The sequence below is a fragment of the Limulus polyphemus genome, unplaced genomic scaffold (assembly GCF_000517525.1).
Source record: "Limulus polyphemus unplaced genomic scaffold, Limulus_polyphemus-2.1.2 Scaffold684, whole genome shotgun sequence".
Lineage (NCBI taxonomy): Eukaryota > Metazoa > Arthropoda > Merostomata > Xiphosura > Limulidae > Limulus > Limulus polyphemus.
This window is the reverse complement of record NW_013666294.1, coordinates 118,009-140,342: the sequence shown is the minus strand read 5'-3', so window position 1 is coordinate 140,342 and position 22,334 is coordinate 118,009. Positions and strand designations below refer to the sequence as shown.

The window sequence follows — 22,334 nt, the reverse complement described above, 5'->3', positions numbered from 1 at the left end:
GTATATATATATATATATATATATATATATATATACTGTATATACACACACATATATATATACTATATCTTCCAGGCCCTTCTGCACTGAACAAATTATCTTGTATGTGCCTGCTATCACACCTGGCTTGTGCCTTCCATCTTTAGTTGCAGTAATCCATTGCACTGTTTGTCACTGTAGGACCTAATTTCAGATTATTGTGCTTTCAGGTTCTACAAATACATCACCATAGTTAATCACTGAGTTTCTGCTACTGCATTTATTCTACATGTGCAATTCTTTACTAATAACTTCATATATGCAGTTTACCATGTACTCTCTATTGGAAGTTTTGTGACAGACATATACCTGGTACTACTGCTTGCCTTGGTTATTTTAACATTGCTTGCTATGCCAACAATAATTCTAGTTGGAATCTGGATAATCAGTGTTATAGACCTCATTCGTGGTAGACTAGAATACCAGTTGTGTATATAAGAAGTACAGTGATTCCCTTCACCACATGTATTTGTGCATTCCACCTTTCTGGTTTTGGACTTATCATTGATCATCAGTAAATCTGTTGTACAGGCAAAACTGACTTATAGTTTCTGTAGTAAATCCATCCTGAGAATGCAAATACTAGAACTGAGGTCAGAAATGACTACCTTCATTCTGTGAGCAACATTTAGATACTGCTGGAGACTTGCCTCTCCAAACATGTCTAGTCTTTCACCATTCATTTGAATGAAATCAGTGGTGATTTTGTATGGAGAGTCTGACACAAGGTCTGTCAGTTTGCTCCTGTATCAACCAAGAAATCAGTTTCCTCCTCTTGTACCTTACAGGTATGTACTGTGCTCCAAGCAGTCCTGATAGAGTTTAGCTAATCACCATTACAAGCTATCTGCTACACTGCATCAGGTAGGTGGCCAGACTTGACTTGGGCTCTATTAGTTTTCAGGATCTGTAACAACAGCATTTTCCACTTTTTATTGGTTTTCCTTTACATGAATGGATTAATGAGATTCCCATTGTCCCTATCTACTATCTAGCGAAACCACAGCCAAGGGAACGAGCTTGGAAAAATCAGCGTGGAAAGAATGAAATGTGAGCCATCAGACAAAATCATTTGCCTTGCCTATCTTGCTCCACAATAAGGTACAGGTAGTTCACATTCCAAGGCAAAGCAGGTGCTTTTCTCCATTCTTCCACATTTGGGTAGAGGCATCATTGCCACATTCTGTGGCATTGGCATGAAAACCATATACTATAGCAGTGGTGGAGTGTGTGGGTGCTTGGTTAACCATTGGTATGGCTAGAGCTCATGTAATGTAGGTACCTGAGTAGGACACTGTGTGAAGTATAACCACAGCAGACTTCTTCCTCTCCTGCTACTGGTTTGTTGCAACAGACACTGTCTCTGTAAGGGTAAGAATACTTCTCACACCCATGTGATGTCTCATCATTTCTCCAGGAATTCCCTTTGTCAAATTAACCATGAGGACATCCTTCTGATCAGTAGAGGTCAATTATGGATATATTTTTTCAAACAAACAGTATATATCATCCAAGTTCTTGTTGGCAGGCCTCTTTTGAGCTTTGAAGTCAGCCCAGTTAATTGCTCAATTTTACACTGGGTGAAAATTTCGGTGCAACTCAACATCAGCTATATTTCAGTCTCATAGTTGTGCCTCACTGAAGTGCATGATGATTCTAGAGCTGAACCATTCAAGCTCAGGATTGGGTATTAGACTGCCTGTCCTGGAGAACAGGCATTCCAAGTACTTACCTGCCTGAATCACTTCAGAAAATGGTCTACAACTTCTTTTTTTATGCCATACCTTTGAATATTGTGATGTAATCTGCTTTGCTTCACTCACATGATCTGTGGTTGTGGCCAAAGCCTCTCCCTTGTAGATTCTCAGCCAACATTGGGTTGAAATACTTTTGATATTGTGGCTAGAGTGTAATAGGTATACTTGGGGACATTGGGCCTTATTTCAGGGCAGAAAAGTGACGAGTTACACTTTGCATCTCATTCATTAGCTCTGGATGACCCCAGGATTCTCTGTGATGCGTGGCTGCTGTGGCAGAATAATTACAGGCTCAGAGAGGATCTCGACTGCTCCATTGTTCATCTTCATCATTAATTGGTTCCCACTGACTCCTCTGCTGGGTAAAAAACTCTGACTGGCAGAGTTAATCCACCAGAGGTTCTTCAAGTCTTTTTTTGGCTGATCTTGGGTGGCCATAACCAGAAGTTGGTTTGGGTTATTTTGACTGGAGATGGCTAGGGAGTCCTGTGATATCCAACCCATATGATTTCAGACTCACCAGGCACTATTTCACCACAACAGTTCTCAGTATTCAGGGTTTCCACCTCATTGAGATTTATTCTCAAGGATAATACTTGATCTGCTATTCTGTATGCACTGGACATTGGCTGATCTTCCTGAGTATAAGGCTGCAAAGAGATCAAAGTTAGGAACCTTTGTAGCATTGGTGAATATCTTATGTTCAGGAGAGGACTTTTCCCTCACCCAATGACCTTACCTGACAACCATTTCACTTTAGTGACTTTCTCTTGGTCATGAATACTTCCAGATCTAGATGTGGAAAATGCCATTCCCTTAAGAAGGAATCATTTCAATAAACTCAGTTACACAAAAGTTCATGTCAAGGGCAATACACACATAAGGAAGGAATAATACACTGCAATAATATCTTGTGGTTGTGGCACCAATATTTTTTTGTTCCTACCTTCTCTGGTATTTTCAGGAGAAATTTATTTCCCCTAATCTTATTATAATGGAAGTAGTTTGTATATATGTATCTATGTGTGTGACCAAAACAATAAATACAGTGTGGTGCCATTTATTGAATGGCACCACAAACAAAAATCCATAAAAAATTCCACACTTGTAGGTTTCAAGATTCAGACAGAAAAATAACTATGGTATGTGCAACAACTATTTCTTTATCACAGAGTACAATTTCAAAAAAAGTACTCTCCTCACAACAAGAATGCAACTTTCACTGGGAGTGTACATGAGGGTTTGGCTATAACTTTATTGATGTCATTAGTAAATATAGTACTAACAAGTTGAGGTCTTAAAAAAGTTATTTTCTCAATAAAGGGTACCACTTTTCATATATAAAAACATTGCACTTTATATCAGTACAATCTGAACACACTTCCCGTGCAGTACTTCCCAGAAAAATAATTTTGTAGAAATTGTTCACTTGTACTGAATTTTTTTCAATGAGGTATGAATACTACGATTAGTAATTACTAGCACAAACAGTCGCCCATAGAGCACTGTTTCTGCTAATAGTATATAAGATAGGTCTGCTAAATAATATGAGACTTGATAAGGAAATATTGCTAAGTAATTGTTAATTTATTTGAAACATCTTTGTGCAAAGAAAGAGATTTGGCACCATTGTAACATACAGTGAAAACAGTCTGTTTCTAATACAAGCCAAGAGTGTGTGTATTAGTATAAATGACAACTGCTTTTACTGGAGAGCTATGTAAGTTGAAAATCTGTGAAGTCTTTAAATTCTCCAAAGTCTGAGAAAGCTTCATGTTTTATAATTAAAGCTAGAATGTCATACCTTTTCAGGGCAACTAGTGTTACTAAAGTGACTGGTCATTCCCATTAGAAAATAATAGGATGTTAAACACTTGAAAGATCACCTGACGTACCATTGGAGAAAACAGCTGTCTACTTTTATACATTAAGTGCAACTTTACTGCTATTTTCTCCAGAATTAGAGGTGTTGCTGTTATTTTGTTCAAACTTTGTACACAAATTAATAATAAGGGCAGTTTACTATATTCAGAGCAGATTGGTTAATATTACAATTTAATTTAGCCACATTGCTATATAATATTAAGGCTTTATACAAATTATTAGCACAAGTTAATAATTTCTATTTTTGAATGCACATACTTTTAATTTGGTTGATTTCTTACATTCCATTTATTGTATCGTAGTTTGCATTCATGTATGTGTTTAATGTATTTGTTAGCAGTGATTTCTAGTGAGTCATGTATAGCATTTGATTATGCGTAGTGGTAGCTGTCTATAGTTTTGTTTTGAAGACTTGAAGTTCTTTTGTCATGGTCATATAGTTGCCAAGATGTTTTTATGTTTACAAGTATGTGCACTTTACTTTGGCCATACTGATCCACACTAGGTGCTTTTCTTTTACAACCTTAACATTAAGAATGGAGTTTGGTGGATGTTATAGTAAATTTGACAAATAAATGAAAATAAACATGTATCCTATAATAATGTGACATGCATGAACTTGAATTTGTAAACTCCCCCATGAGATTATGTTGATTGGTATATTATTTTGCTATATACAATATTGAATAGGAAGCCCTCAGGAGACCTTATTTTATACCTACTGTTGTTTGTTGTTATATGCATAATAATATCAACTCTAGTTTTATAAATACATTTTTGTACAAGAGGTATTATTACATTGAAGTTAAGAGACCTTCAACAGGTGCTTAAGATACTAGATTTCAATAGGTGAAATTGTCAAACTTATTTAAAAAAATAAAATTTTTATAAACATAAATAACATATCAAACTATATATCCAAAATGTAACTTTATTAGCTCAATATTTTGTTATTACAGCTTCATCAGGAGCTATCGATATCCTACTAGTTAACTATTCCAGTTGAAACTAAATTAGAACACCATTGTCAGTAAATCGAACATCGATACAAGTATTTAGAATGTTCAGATCATATCAAAATAATATCAAACAATGTGAACTTTCTAAACATGCATCAATGTTTGATTTACTGACAATGGTGTTCCAATTTAATTTCAACTGGAATAGTTAACTTGTAGGATATCGATAGCTCCTGATGAAGCTATAATACAAAATATTAAGCCAATAAAGTTACTTTCTGGGGATATAGGTCATCATTTTATTTACATTTATAAAAATGTCTCATAATAATCTCTAGTTTGCATTGTTCATTTTAAGAATAATAAAATTAAATCTTTGCCCAGCCAAGGTGTTTACACAAAATCTTGCACAAATTACATGTTTAGAAGATACCATATGCATTTCTGGCATGCCATTGCCTTTAATGTACAAATTTTTTGTGACAGTCTGGTTTATCCTTTTCACAACCATTTTCATTTAATCTTATTGCTCTTTGAACTGTATCTTAGTATTAGTCCAGCATAACAAAGCTAAATCATGAGGCGACCATGTAGCTTATGTTACGGAAATGAATGATGTAATTTATGAGCAGCTTGCATGGAGACCTTGCTAGGAAATCTTTTATTTAACATTTTTCATTTTATATTCTTATTTAAGTTAATAAGTTTCTGTTTTTAATATTTTAGTTACTTTTATAAAAATAAACAAAATATATAAAAAAAAGGCTTTTATCTATTTCAAGGAATAATTTTGTTTTCTCATTATTAGATGAAATCATGGTGATTTTACACATTAGACCAGAACACCTAATGAAAAACACATTAGTTTTTACCCTACAATTTCAGTATTAGTACCATCTTTACAAAAAAACAAGGCTCCAGATACATCAGCAGGCAAAATCAAGAGTCCAACATAAATACTAAATTTGTTGAATTCTCAAAATCAAACATATCCTCAGCATTAGCCTTTTTAAAAATGCATACCCCAAATGCAAACCCTGTTTGAAAATGTATATGATCTATAAAAATCCATTTCAATTATTTAAATTATTTATACTGTAGTTAATTAACCTGCAGTTATCTTTAATGACTCATCTTATTTAACTCAATATTTTTTTTTATTATCACATAAAATTAAAATTTTAATTCTTCAGCATAAAAAATGTGTTGAATTGGGAGAGAAATAAATTGACTATAATTTAGCAATATAAATACTGTTGTTCATTTATTCATCACACAATACAAAAATACGTCCACACCTATCTACCAATATATTTATTTTTGTGACTATTTATTTGAATTACGGCTTTCAGTTACCTTTTTGCATATTAGTTGTTTTTCTTTTATTCTTTGTTAGTGGCATAACAGTAGGTTAGTTCTGAGTGATAAGTCTTCTTATCTTTCCAGTTGTACGTATTATAAAATTAGTAATTGGTTTTATGCCTAAGCCTATAAGAAGCTATTTCTAGTAATAGTATCTTATAATTTCTGAAATTCAAGAAGGAATTAGTGTTGAAATATTTTTGGAAGTAAGCTAGGAAGTCATGTGAAGGGTTTAAGTGAAGAAGCTGAATTCTGGAAACAAGTATTGTATAGTTTCTCTTTACTTCAAACTCTGCCTAAAGAATTCAGATTCTTTTTTTTTTTTAATAAATCCAAAAATACAATTAAGTTAAATTATTTATATATACATATCTGAATTGTTAAGACTGTGTGACTAGAATTTTCTAGAAAAAATCTACTAAGTTAGAAGCATGAGAAATAAATTATTCATTCTGAATGTTTTAGGCTATAATGAAAATTTTGTTTTAGGCTGTATATGATATGTCTACTCTGATCTCTTTCATCATTTAATCCTTTGAGTTATCTGTGACAAATTTTAAAGGTTAAAACAAAAAAAAATCACCTTTGTTGGTGAATATTATTTTTTTCATAGCCCTAATCCTGTGGTATATAGTATAATTGAATGATAGTCATGGAAATGTGTAGTATGCTACTTATTATGAGATAATTCAGCAAATTTAATATTGAACAGCTGGATTTACTTCATTTATCAAGAACTTCAATGTGATTTCATTTCATCTAACTGGTTTTTAAGACTTAAATGATTCAATAAAAATAAAATGAACCAAAGTAAGAATCTTCACAACACTTTTCTATTTAAAATTGGCATATAGTATAAAAATATTTAATTATTAAAGATTCAGAGGTTTGGGCCATTATTAGCTGATTGTGATACCATTTAATAAAATAAAAATTAATGATTGTTACCATTCTGAATTGCACCAAAAATGTGGGAAGGGTAATTCAAACAATATAATTTATATTTAACATTTATGTCAATATAAAACTGATAATGATATTGAAAATATCTTTACTGTCTACAAATTTATAATACATTTTGCTAATAATGCTGCTTACTCATCAATGTAAAGAGGTCATCATAGTACTTTTATACATGTATTAGCAATCGATGTGTTTGAAAGAAAACGAAGTTTGATAATAAACAAAATTACGACATGCGTAATGTGGATTTAAAAATTTTTCCCTACTAAAGATCTCCTCCCCATTCCTTATTGTTCTTGGCTTGTCTATCTTTACACGTGTGGAGACTGTAAGACCTATATTGGCAAAACCAAACGCCATTTAAAAGTCAGAGCCTATGAACATATGGGAATTTCCATCAAAATGCAAAAAAAATTGAATAACCCCTGTGTTTCCTCTATACGTCAACATAGTGAAGAAACAGGACATCAATCTATACTATCCAATTTCTCTATCCTCTACAAGTCTAATACTGACATGGAATTATTGATCAAAGAAACCCTCCACATCAAACAGCACTCTCCAACACTGAACAACATGCAGTCTTCATTTAAATTATACATTTTTTAATATGTTCGTATTACTGATTTTACCTTTTTTTTTCATTGTGTTTTCTTGCTGTAGTTTCTCCCCATGATTACTGTTTAGTGTTTTATTTGTTTAATTATCGTTATATTTAGCAACTGTACTTTCACAATGTATAAAGACTTATGTAAATTCATTTTATTCTGCTTTAGATACTGAAGATGGAATTTGATAGAATTCCGAAATGTTTATCCATGTCCCCTTTTTGTCAATAAACAATGTTGTACATCATAAGTATTGTAATTTTGTTTTTTATACATGTGTTTTTGTGCAGGACCATTGTGGTAAAAACATTTTTCTGGCAAGTTAGTAACTTACATTATCTGGAAACACCAGCATTCCTTTAAAGTTTCATTAAGATTCCATTTAACAAATCTACTGTAATATGGTCCCCATTAATGTTATTCTTTAAACTACTATTATGTGTCCATTACTGATGTGCTTAAACAGATTTTAAGAATCCAAGAAGTGCATCAAATTATCAATTGTATATTTAATGAATATTTTTATTAAATTGGTTCTTTTTTTGCAGTCAATCATCCACTCAATGGTAATCCTGTGTCCAATCTTTACCAGTTAACAGAGGTGAAGGTCTAGATACTGATAAAAATATGGTGATTTGGTTTGTTAAAAAGGGTTTGTCTCACGTTCAAAGACATTAAATGAAACTACCTTTCTACATGTTATTTTTAAAACGTCTCCACGCTGAGAGAATTTTTAAAATTCAAACAATAAAGAAGTATAGGTACATTGTTACATTACACTGTTGGACTGGTGCATATCTTAAGGTTCTATGTTGGTCTGTTACAGTTAGAGATTCTTTACATAAACAATTTTTAGTGTGCCATAATGAATCACTTGCATGGGCTGTGATTACTTTAAATGCCTGGGTCACAATACAAGATCAAGCTTAGCATGTCACCATACACATTGTTCCAATAAAGACAGATTGGAAAATGTGGTTTTGAAAAAAATCATATATATGTATTGATCTGGGTAATTTAAAAATTTCAGCATTTCAAGTTTTCACAACTAATTAGCATATTGCAAGTAATAACCTTTTAGAGCCATAAATAGTTCAAGAAATAGCAGGAGAAATGAATATTTTCATTCCACATAATATTCTCATAAAATAAAAAACAGTAACATAACATGAGATGGCAGAGGGAGTTGAACAATTAATCCAATATTTTAAAAAGTCTAAAAGCTCCTATATCCTCTGTTTTTTTTTCAAATAAACACTTGCTTTTATGTAAATCACTAACATGTTTTGAGTAGAAGAAAATGTCAAAATTTTTTTGAAAGAGACCCCCCCCCCATTTAATAACTCTCGCATCATACATTTTAATTATTACACAGCTCTGAAATGTGATGTATGATGGTAACCATCTAAGCAGGGACAGATTTATGTCAGATGGGGCTGGAGAATAACATTTGCTTTCTCCTGCCCTAATAAATACAAATTCATAAAATACATGTCCTTTCTGATTCTCTGTGATTTTTGTGGAAAAATCATTAAGAAATGTGTATAGCTTTTCTGATATAAATTTTTAATATGTTGAGAATTTGTAATTTAAAAACTTGTGTCTTTGCAAACTTACTTATATGAAATGATTTTTTTTAGTTTTTTCCAAGTTCTGTGCTTATTTGGAGCCTTTACTGTGGATTTGTGGGTGTGATTGTCACAGCAGTGAAAGTAGTGAACATCAGGCTTCATTGGATGTTTGACAATGGAGAGTGTGTTGAGGAGGCTAGTGAGGAGTCCAATAAATCTGAGCAAGGAGAAGAAGCACCACGGAACACCACGCAGCAACAACGATGGTAAAATTTATTGTATAATTGAATGTTAAGCATTAATACATATTTAATACATTACCTAAGAATATTGAAATTATCAATTAACTCCAGTAGATTTTATAAAAGGGGTCATCATTTGGAGTCAGGTTCTTAGGAATGTTACCCATATATTGTAGGAAAGGGTAAATGCATGTAGTTTCATGTTCTTATTACAGCTTTTTTTTAAATCTATTTGTGTTCAATCAACATCAAATATATGTAATTTATTGAACCTTTCTTTAATTTCTGAATGATTTAATAATAGTTAAATGAAGTAAAAGATCTCACCCAATAGATGGTCAGAACTTCATTAAAGCTTAGATGAATTTCTTAAATTAACATTTCATTCAAAAGAAATAATTTCCTATTGAAATCTTAGGGAAATAATGGCAAAAAATCATGAAATAAGTCTTGTACTTTGAAGGTTTGAAGAAGGTTGTAGAAAAATATCACAGGTATAATGCTAACAGAAGTATAACTATAGGTAATGCAAAACTTATATTAATTCTAAGACTTCTGTTGGTAACTCTTTTAAAAAATAGAGAAGGGAAGACTTGTGTATGATAGACTTTAAAGTAGCTTGTAGAATAAAGTGCCTTGCGTTAAACCCTTTCTAATGTGATGTTTCATTTAGTTATTTTCATGTTAGCCATCTTAACAATTAAACCAATAGTTTAGGAAAAATTACTTTATCAAAGAATACTTCAGTACTTATTTTAGCATAGCTTGAGTGCTTGATAATAGAATTATTTAATTATTATTGTTAATGGGCTCGGTTATCTACATGCCTAAGCTTCTTTGCTGAAGAAAAAAAAAATTTTTGTATTATGAGTACATTACTAGAACTAGTTAAAGATAACATTAGCACCTAAAGAGATTTTGAAGGGAACCATTTTATGAAAGAAGGGAACTTAGTTAAAGTTCTAAATAAACTTTTTTTACTAGTGTATTTTATTGATGAAGATGGTGATGAGTTTTCAAAGCTGTACAATTTGTTTAAGGTTGATGGAAATTTTTACTTAAATTTTATTTATGTTAAAGGTTCAGCTCTTCTAGATGAGCCCAAAACTTATTGGGACTAAAGATTCTAAATCGTTCCTAATAGCATAGCAGAGAGGTGTTGGGGACTTTAACTGTCATTTGTCAGAAATATCTCTTGATACCAGGAAAATTCCTTTGTATCAGAATACTAGCAATATGATACCTAAGGAAGGATTTAACACCAAGAAGAGTATTACAACACTCTGTAGTAGGAGAATGAAAGTAGAAGGGGAGATTCATGGGCCTTTTCCCAATAAGGGTATGGATAGCCCCCAGACAAACACAATTTCCTTCATTTACAGAACACTAAAGATGCTACTTCCAGACAATATATTTTAGTATTTTTTTTTTCTTTTAATTGCATTAAAAAGTACATGAACATAATTTATACAAAAATTAGCCTCTTGGGCAGAGTTTAAGACTTGTACTTATAAGTAGCTCTAACCTGGTTTAACTGATTAAGAAAGGATGTACTTTTCTTCAAAGTGGGTCTAGCTGCAAGTCTTGCTCTTTCTATGTCGTTTTTTAAAAACAGTGTCTTTCATCTGTGATACAAGATAAACATTGACATGTATTAAATTTAGACCCTTAACTACTTCTGTAATGGGCTGCTATCATGAGAGAACTACTGAGTTTTACAATAAATCGATTTAAACACAGATCACTAACTCTCAGAGGCTTAGATGAGATTAAGGAAATCAGAGATGTATATATATTCTTACAATGAAATACACCATTCACTGTTTTTACTATCAACAACATTTGTAGTAGATAATTATTCAGTATTACATATACTTTAAAGTCTTTTAAATATTGAAATACTTACTGGGTATCTTTCTAGGGTTGACTAATTACTTGCTGTGCTAATATCTTACTGAATCTCTTTTGTATGACAGAATTTATATGTTTTCATTGCTATTAAGTATGTGAGTGTGAAGTTGATGAAATTTGCTAATTATTACAAAATTGTTATCAAATAAGGGCTTGATTATTTATCTTAGAAGTTCTAGGAATCATGTCATAAGACTTGCATTACTTATAGGTCACATTCATCTTTTGTTATCATTAGTGAATGGTACTTCATGCTTATTAACATTTGTACTCTGATCTCTGTCCATATATCTACATCTTTCCAACCTATTCTTTCCATTTAGAATTTTCTTCAAACTAATCAAATATTTATGTTTCATTGCTTATACATATCACATGATAGTTCCATTTGATCCAGGGGTATCATTCCTTCATCTCCATATGTGTTATTTGTCTGGTTCATTGCTCTTTAGGCCAGACTCTTTCATTGTTAGTCTCCTTATGTCATTATTGTTGACCTTCCACTTTGTCTGTCTATATACATAAGTGGCAGGTTTTTCGTCAGTGATCCATTTGCTACTCCCTTTCTCCCGGCCATCCTCCTGTGACCTACCTTTCTGCTTCTCTCATCTGGTTGTTTAAATGGTTTGTCAGTCTCCACTGTTGCTGGTTGTTGGGTGAACTCATCTGATACATTTCACTTTTCCAGTTACCACAAGGTGTTTTTTTACCCTGTCCTCTCTACTCTGTTCCAATCGTTCCTTCTTCATTGACTGCCTCACCCAACTCTTTTTCCTAACTGGGACTTTGATGTAGTGTTACATGTTCTCACATGGGCCCCATTCATGACACTGGTTTCTTATACTTTCTACCACCTTTCTCTCAGAACTTACTTTCATCTTCTTGTTGGTTGTCACCATCATTCAGATATCTATGCTACTGATGCTTCTTACACACTATTCCACCACAGTTCTTTACTTCTCTATCCATACTGTTTTTTCTTCCTAAGCCTTTTGCCTCTTGGAAGGGTGATCATTCTTTCTATCTTATCTACCTTCCTTTTTCTCTCACCTCTATACTTCTTTTAACCCAGATTGGCTACTGTGTCCTGTTTGGACTGTTCCGTATTGCTTAGCATGAGCTTCTCCCTTTAGGGATCCCTACTATTGTTTCTACCACCATATCTCTCTTCATCCAGGGACCTCTTGCCTTCTGCCCTTACCAGATGGGTCTGTCAGCTCCTTTGGTTGGTGTATTCTTCTTTGTTCTCTGGATGTTGATGCTTGCAAATTCTTTCATGTTTCGTTGGCCCTTGAACGAAATCCTCCAGGTGGGCATGTGGCTAACTTCCCACGTGTTTGTTGATCATTTTATTCATTGAAGGGCTGTTTCATCTCCTGCAGTATTTCGACTCCTTTCAGCTGACTTTCATCAGTCAACCCATAGGTTTTGAGATGGGTAAGTATCTTTTATTTTTTTCTCCTTTTCCAATTAACAATGTTCTGCTAGATGGCTGGTTTTGCCTCTCAAAGTATGCTTAATTCTCAAAATCTGCATTGGGCAGGGGTAACAGAAAGTGCTCAACCCATCTGCCCTGGCCCTACCAGTGCCCACTGTCGAGATGGGGTGGTTTTGCAAGACCACAAGAGGTATCCCCTTGATATACAAAATGACTCAATTGCCTGATCTATACAGTAACATTTCATGGATTATTGTGGAATGGGAAATGACTGCCCATTTCTTTGGCTTGCATTTGCTGGCTTTTAAATTGCCCATTACACTGTCTCCAGTAAAAGACCTTTCCAGCAGGTGTCTTATGGTGATTTTAGCACTTTTCTGGGTCTTTCCAATGCAAATTCTACCCTCTTTTCCATATAGAGCAAGGGAGATCCTTGCCACTTACCATTTTCTAGCTACTGGGGTGGTGGATCTTGGAGAATTCCTCATTGATTGAGCTCAGCACTCATCATGCCTTAATCACACTACACCTATTAGCTCGCCGACTGATTGTGTGCTTGTGCTCAGATGGTCATTCCAACCATACCTGTGACACATGGGGCTCTTTTGCTTCCCCCCTTTTACATTCCAGGCAAAGAGTATACCCTGGTCGAGACAAGATGTGGTCTCCCACAGGTGTGTTCCTATGGAGCCCCCTACCATTAGGTGTCACACACCATGGGCTTTCCCTTCAGGTGCTTTCTAAAGGAAGCTCATCTAGGATTAAATTTGCATCTGCTCCTTCACCACTTCAATGTGAGATTCTAGCTATTCTGTATGTGGAGGTGATGTATTGTATTGTAAGTTAACATTTTCCTAATGTGAAAATGTATTTTTGATAGATGCCTTTGCACACATCCCCACCTGACCTCCACACTTGTGGTGTACTTTCTTCTTGCCTCATCTAAGAATGAAGTTATTTTGAGTGGAAGTTCTTAAGGGCAGTTATTGTGCCTGTAGGTTGTGTCACCCACCTATTGGTGGAGTGCTGTTGTTGCATGATGATGTCATGAAGCACCAGCACTGTTCACGTTAAACACGTGAATTGTAGGTGGGATTTAGCACAAGGTTAGTGGTGTGCAAACCTCATAGGCAGGCATGCAAGGTATATAGCTATGCTGTGTGTGTGGAGGTATCTGTCGGAAATACATTTTTAGATTAGGAAAATGTTAATTTATTGTAAGCGCGTGGTAATGCATTTGGGTCATCATAATTTGATCACATGTTTTGTATAAATAGGAACCTTTTAAGCAGCATGACTATAGAAAAGGATCTTGGCATAGTGTTGGAGAAATCTTTGAAGCCATTCCTGCAGTGCTTTATTTTGGTGTCCTTATCTGAAAAAGGTTATTGACTTATTGGAAAGGGCTCAGATGAGGGTTACTATGATGTTTGTAGGGATGGGTTATCTTGTAGAGTTAGGTTAAGATCTTTTAACTTGTCTTTTTTGAGAAAAAAAAGGTAAGAGAGAATCTTTTTAAAATATCAAGATTATTTAAGGGGGAAAGATAGGATAAAGACCTCTGATTTGTTTGTGCCATTTTCTGATTTAAGTTTTGGAAAAGACTGGCTAGGCTTCAGTTAAAATGGTTTTATTTTTCTAATAGGGTGATTGATTTATGAAATGAATTGGAGTTTGAGTAATGGAGGCCATCACTTTACTGGAGTGTGACTCATTCGCTGTGGTTGGAACGTACATTTCCCAGTGCACTTGGAAATGTACGTCCTAAGCCACAGTGAATGAGTTAAGAAGTGAATATCAGTGACTTTCTGAAAAATAAAGATGGATTTTAATTGTTACTTTCTCAAGGGTGGGTGTGCAAGGTCAACGTTGAAAAACCAAATGGTCCCTTATTTTCCATATGTTATGACAAGATAAAACAAACAACAGAAAAATGCATCAACACTGAAACTCAATTTTCTTTATTAATGATAACCATAGTCCATTAGTCTAAGTATCAAATTGTTTAGATTCAAAACCAAACCAAACTTGTTGAACATTATTTATTTTCAAAGCTAGAATTCCAGCAAACTACTGTATGAGCATTTCTTATACTACATGTAAAGATTCTTGGATCATAGCATCAGTAGTGTTAGTATGATGTGCCAAAAAACGTTTAGTATAAACCAGTGGATGATTATTGTTTCATTGTCTGTCTGTAACTATGATTCTTGTTTCATTACCTGTTGGTAACTTACATACGTTTTATAATAAATAAGGATATGAGCATGAAATTAGGTCTTTCATAATTTTTTATTGCACATAATATTCCCTTGCAAAGAATAGCACAACATTGTGAAGACTGTGAATAAAATTTTACTTTATTCTCCAACACCAGGGAGACACAGCACATAGAGATGGCAGTTTTAAACCCTAGAAGAGGTGGTGACACACCACCTGTACAGTGTAGTTCACGAAACTCTTTCCCTGATGCTCCTGTTAAACACAGTTTATCTCATGTAGACTCAATGGATTTTATCAACAAGCTCATTTGTTCAGAGTCAGAAGTCAAACCTTGTGCAAGTACTATAGGTATGGTATAATTATTTAAGTTTGTGAATGTGTTTTTCGTCATAAGGAAATATTATGTTATAGTGTTTTACTTTTTGTAGGTATTTCATAATATGAATGCATGTTAGTTTTTTAACTGTGGCTTTGTATTTTTTTCATAGTTCCAGTATTATTATAGCTTTCTAAAGAAGTGAAACTCAAATTGAGTGGTAATTAAAGCCTTATTCTTTACATTTGGGTTTTTACTCAGAAAGTATTTTGATTTAAATTGCTACTTTAGAAAATTCCATATTAGAGGCTGCTGCTTTCAATAATTCTAATAATATTTTAATTTTTTTTGAATAGGAAATTATCAGTTTATGCTAAATCATTTGAACCTGTAAGTACTTTATCATTGTTAGCAAATATTAAGTAAGAAAGAAAAGAAAAAAGAGGCAACTATTTTTGTAACACCATCAAGGAACTAAAGCAAACTATTATTATGTGCAAAATGAAAGTATATTGTATGTTTATGAACTGTTTATGTGATAAGTCATTTAAATGGGTGTGCTTGTAGAACATTAGTATGTGCTTTTTTTCTATTTACTTTAATCTCAAACAATTCTTATTGGATATTCTTTCTAAAGTTAGAGTGATATATGTATAATACATTTGGTTTTATTAGTAAGGATGGCCATTTCAAAGTTAACCCATCCTTACAATTTTTTTGAGAAAGAACAGAATTAATAATTATATATATATAGTAGAGATGACTGATGTGGGTATTGAAAAACAAGTAACAACGTTTGGACCTCCTTAGGTCATCATCAGGAACTAGATCAACTAAACCATAAAGCCTTAATGGCTAGCTTTGACGTAGTCTCTCTCTTCACTGAAGTTCCCACCACAGAAGCCTGTAACAAAGCATTAGAACTTTACATCAAAGATACCAACCCACTCATACACATCTCCATAAACCAATTAGCAATTAGAATTTGCTACCTCTAAAACTATCTTTATGTTCAATAACCAAAACTACATACAAATAAATGGTCTAAGTATAGGCAATTTAATGTCACCAATAACATTTTTATGATACAAATTGAATCTCAAGCCATGAGTTCAGCCTTACACCCACCACTTTACTGGTAGTGATAAGTAGATGATACATTTGCTGGATTCACATCTATAGAACATGTATGTAGCTTTTTCAAACATATTAACTCCAGATACCCAAATATTATGTTCACCAGTGAATATGAAAAAGATCAACAACCAGCATTTCTCAACTTCAATATTACAAGAAGAAATACAATGTTTATAACAAAAATACACAGAAAAATCACTCGTACTGGATGGTACATTTCCTGGAACTCTGCACATGAAACAAAAACTAAACATAATAAAAAGCTAATAAATACATTAACAAAACTTTGCTCACCTGATGACTTTAACAAAGAAGTCAGTCAACTAAAACAAGATTTTATCAACATGAATAATAAAAACCGTTGAAGAAATTATTCACAAAAATCACAACCAACAACATAATGGACAGCCAACCCACAATCCAAAAGTCAATGAAACAACTAACAACAAAACACTACACTGCTGCATACCGTACATTCCAGATATCAGTGACAAAATAACTAACATTTGGAAAAAACTCGTAACCAAACATAACATTCCAGTAAACACTAAATTCATTCAAAAACCAGGTACAGAATTAAAATCTATACTATGTAAAAACTACTTTGACGAGCATAATACTAACATCATTACCTTATATACAACAAGTTTGTTAAAAAAACAGTAATACTTACCATACTAAATGTTCAGTATATTCCAAAATAACTAAACCTTGGCAAACAGAGCCTCACTATCAGAGTTCCAGATTAAGAGAATTATTAACTAATTCTACCCCAAATTGTCTTAAAGTTTTGTTATTTTTAAACCTTTCCTATAACTGAAATCTCAACAGAGATTGTCTCTGGGCATCTTATTGTTCATGGTTCATACACTGATACATGTGAAGACTGTAAAACCTCCTATACTGGCAAAACAAAATTCTATCTTAAAGTACAAACTTATGAATATATGGGATTATGAATTAAAACTGGTAACAAACCTAGCAACCCCTGCACCTCCACAATACATTTAACACAACAAAAACACAGGACACAAGATCCAGTTACCTAGCTTTACCATTTTAACTACTGCTCAATCTAACACTGAACTTTCAGTAAAAGAAACCATCTTAAACAGAATGCTTCTCTACACTTAACAATTTACATTCCTCTTTTTAGTTAAATGTTTTAATTTGCTTGTAATTTTTCTACTTATGTTTCTGTTTTTACATAATTGATTATTTTATACACATTTTTCTGTTTCCTCTAAATTACCATTATTGTAACATTTGCTGTTTTGAAACATGTAAACATACATGATGTTCTAAGCTGTCTTTTTGATGAATGTATAGCATTGATGCAAATAACTTATTCTTCTGTAGACAAGCCTAGTCTTTTTCTTTTTTTAATTTTTCCTTGTCTGGGATCACTGATGAGGGTTTAAAATTTAAAAAGCTCTAAAAGTAAGTCATATATGTAAATTGTCTTTATACTTTTACTGACAAAATAGTGTACTCCAAACTGAAACTTATAAGTGTAAATCTTAGGACTGTATATGGAGACTTGTATTAAGATATATTTTGAGTTTACTGTAGAATTACTTCAGTTATTCTAAAATTGTAAATTATTTTTATTTTTGGTTAATATAGACTTACAAGTGGATGTTCATCATCGAAACAGTTCTGGTAGCTCTGGAGAAGGGTCCCTGACCCGTCCAATTCAGAATCAGCAACATTCCACTATCCTTGGAGCAGAAGGTCAAACCTCTAGTCTAGTAGCAGAAATTTTACAAGAAGGTAAATAATTGCACCTTACAGTGTTTACCCTTTTTTTTGTGTGTGCATGTCATGTGTAAAATTGTTTCTCAAATACTCTATCTTCTGGCATCAAAGAAATATAACCATTTGTTATTGAATAGAGTTGTTTAAACATTTGTTTAACAACAAGTAAAAGCTTGGGATAGTTTATTCTTTCATTGAGGGTGTGTCTGTGAGCCAGACTAGTTTCGGAGAATTCCACTCGTCATCAATGACCCTGGGCACTACCATCAATGAAACTTCAGACAAAACAAACCAAGCCGTTATAGTAGTGAAGTATTGAAAATCGAAAAATGGTGTATTTAAGTGTTTTACACTCACAAAAAAGAAACCTACCATTCTATAGGTATCTCAAGAACTTGTAGCATTCCGCCACAATTTAATTCTTCGTATTGTTAGCCGACACTAGGCTGCTGGTATATAATTGAATAGAGCTGTCTCAACATTTGTTAAACAACAAGTAAAAGATTGGAATGGTTTATTCTTTCATTGGGGGTGTGTGTCTGGAAGCCAGACTGGTTTTGGAGAATTCCACTCCTCAATATTTGTTATATTATTCACATTTTGTTGTAAAACAGTAGTACAGTAAGATCCTGCTTAGCACTACCACACTTTAAGCTTATTTGTTATAGAGCTCTTGTCTCCTTGAGAGATTTTTTTTTTCATGAGAGAGGAAAAAAATTTTTATTAAAATCCATAACTCTCTGAACACTACTTTTTCATACTAATGGTAGTAGTGCACTAAATAATTTTTATTTAATAAAATAATGTAACAAAGAACATAGAATAATAACATGCAAAAAGCAGACAATGTCCCTTAACTATCACAATTTTTCTGGCATTTCTATTGATGCAATATGAACCGTTAAAATGTCATCCACCTACACAATATCTTTCCCATAGGAAAAAAAACATTTACTTAGAAAGCAATCTACAAATCTCTGTACAGAAAACAATGTAACATAATACATCATTTGATAGACGAAAATCTTGCCTATCTATTGGTTATAACTAATATAGTCTTAATGTAGGAGAGAACTACATGTATAGAGAAATCCTGAAAGAGAGGATGTGACAGGTGAGCATGGAAGGAGGGGTCTGATTTTCTATTTGATGGCACTGTAACCAAACAAGATTGAAGGCAAATAAAAATTTGCTTTTTTGCAGCGATGACGATATTATAGTGGGTAATTTACGTTAAACTTACCAGTACCTAAATAAAGCACTTATACATCATTCGCAGGTAAGAAACAATACGTTCAGTTACATATCTCCATACATGTAATGTTAAAATGATTTTGTTTAGAGCTCTGTTCTTAGGAACCCTTCCTGAGTGGGGTATTATTGTACTATGTTTGCTAGCAATGCTCACATTGGATTGAAATAATTATCATAAAATTTGGAACAAATGCTATATCAATTCTTAATGAGAAAAAATGGGATAACTCATTGTCATGTCATGATTAGTAGATCTTATGATCGTCTAGGTCTAGTTAGTTTCTATGTTTTGAATACTCATGCTTTCATCTTAAGGGAGGTCCTGAGAACAACTGTGTGTATGTGGTGGCAGGTGCCAGGATTCAGTCCCGAGTTTTGTTATTAGAAATGCAGCTATACTATTCATCTTTTCTGGGCTTTCATCAAATTAGGGTGTAAATCAACTAGCAATATGAATGGTCTCAAGAGGGTTATCCAGATTTTAGTAGCCATTGACTGTTCACTCTGCCATCCATTGACCAACAATCAATTTGGTAATTAATATCTAAGCTATTTCAGTTTATTTTGATGACAAACTTTCTCAGTGCTTCCTTTATCAACATGTCCTTTGTTGTATGGCCTCAGGTTATTAGTGTGTGTAAGTACATTATTAGCTATGGTAATTGATCCTTAAATGTTGATTTTAAAAGTATTTTAATGGTTGCAGCTAGCAAAAATAGTAATTAGACTTGAAAATATTTCCTGGATATCTGCTGTTCAAAACCAATTTATTTGATATGTGATTGTTTCTTCACTGTTTCCTTGACCATGCACCTCTAATGTATGGTACAACGTATGAGTGAACTCCTAACATGCAACATTTCATTCACTCCTGTTTTATAGACATACTTGTTTACAAACATTGTCCTTATGGATGCATAAACAAAAGACACTTCCTTCAAGATTTATGTTCCTATAATCAGATTTAAAGTAATCATTACACATTATCATTTGTCATATCTATTACATTACTCCATTTTATTATATCAAAAATGTGAAGATTTGCCTTTGGGTTGTCTTTAAAATAATCTAATACTGTATTCCAAGTTTCATTAAAGTTTTTCCAGTAGTTTTTCTGTAATTTTTTTAGCACACAGTGCTACTAAAACTTTTTAAAATATTGATTGGTCTAATAGAATGTTATACTGTTAGTTAAGGTTGAGTTGAACTATTTTCCTTCAAAATAAGTTCATGCACAAGAAAAAGAATTTGAAGAGCTTTTCATATTAAAATTTGGTCATGAATGTAACTAATAAAAGTTAAGCAAATTAGGCCTAATTCAGTATTATAATATACATAGATGAGGTACCTACTTCACTAGTTAATGAAAGTCTTTGTGACTGGATGTTTTGAATGACCAAATCAGATTTTTTTGTGGACATTTCTAACACTAAGCCAAATGCTCTCACATTTGGATGGCATTCTTTGTTTGCTTTGTTATGAAATATCCATTTGCAAATCACTTAGAAATTCAATAATCTGTATTTTTTTTTCTCTTTAATTACGCCTATAGCTTGGACATTATTTAATTTTTCAGACTCTTTTAAGTGAAATATGCTACAACAATGCAATATTTAAAAGAACTTCACCTAGGACACACTTTTGATTAGTGAACAGACTGACACATTGGCTGTAGATTTGTGTGATGAAAAAAATATCTTTCAGATATTCTCACTCATTCTCTTTTCTTTCTGGAATAATGTAGTCCATCCTTGTAAGAGAGATGGGGTTACTCATTTTCTAGAATTTTGTACTGTAACCAATCACAATTTACAGTTAAAACAATCCCCTCTTTCCGTTTGAAGCTTCCAAAATATCTCAGAAAATGAGGAATAATCTGGAAACTTATGAAGTATGTAATAGCTTCAGACTGATGTTTTCAGTTCCACACACTAGGCCTACAGTAAAGAAAACTGTAGAAATCATCAGTTTAAGAACAAAGGATTAGGCCTAATGAAAATATGGATTATATTTGGTTTCTCCTAAGTGTTACATCAATGAAAAAATAACTGCGAAGTAGTTTACCGGGTGATTACTCTTTTGATTCTGTCCCAATATCTAATAATAGGACAATAAGAGGGAAAAATTGTAATATGAACCCACAATAATACACACTTATTGTAACTTGCATCTCAGGATTAATTATTTTTTAATGAACAATCTTGAGAAATTTATTTTTACTAGAATGTAAATGAACAACTCTTTAGTGTATTTCAACCACAACATTGAAAATTAAGATAGAGTTACTGCATTAGATGTTAAAATTATTTAATATAAATCATGCAAAGATGACAAGACTTGTATAAAATACATGATATAGGCCGAAGGCCTGAATTTCTTAAATAATAAATTAAACCATCAGAGTCTGAAAAATTTTAACAATAATAATGATATATTTAGTAATTGTACTTCTTACAAATTCCTTCCAACAGGCAGATTAATGATTTTGGCCTATCTTATTTAATTAAGAGACAATTCACAACTGTTTTTTATTGTGCATGACAAAGTTGTTTTTTATATCGTATGATAACTAGTTATACACACTGTCAAAGGAACAGTCCTGACTACAGTTTACTAAGTTTTTGTTTCTAGAATTAATTTTTATTAGCAATTCTTATTATTTAACTTTTATATTCAGAGTTAATTACTTTATGCATCTTTAACCATATAGATTTCATCATGCATGAATTCCTAAATTTATCCCAGTCTAGTATACCTTTATTGATCTTTTTTACAGTTTATAGAGAATATACATCTGTATAAGTGATTTACTGCAATTGCTGTGGATGGAGACTATATGTATATACACTGAGTGGTCACAAGTAAATAGACACCTAATTTTTTGTCATTTAACTGATTTATGCTAACCAATT

General features: G+C 32.8%; 1 pseudogene; it reads left to right on the top strand.

Annotated features, from left to right (window-relative positions):
• Positions 1 to 22,334, top strand: part of LOC106459934 — a 107,758-nt pseudogene that overhangs the window by 10,016 nt on the left and 75,408 nt on the right.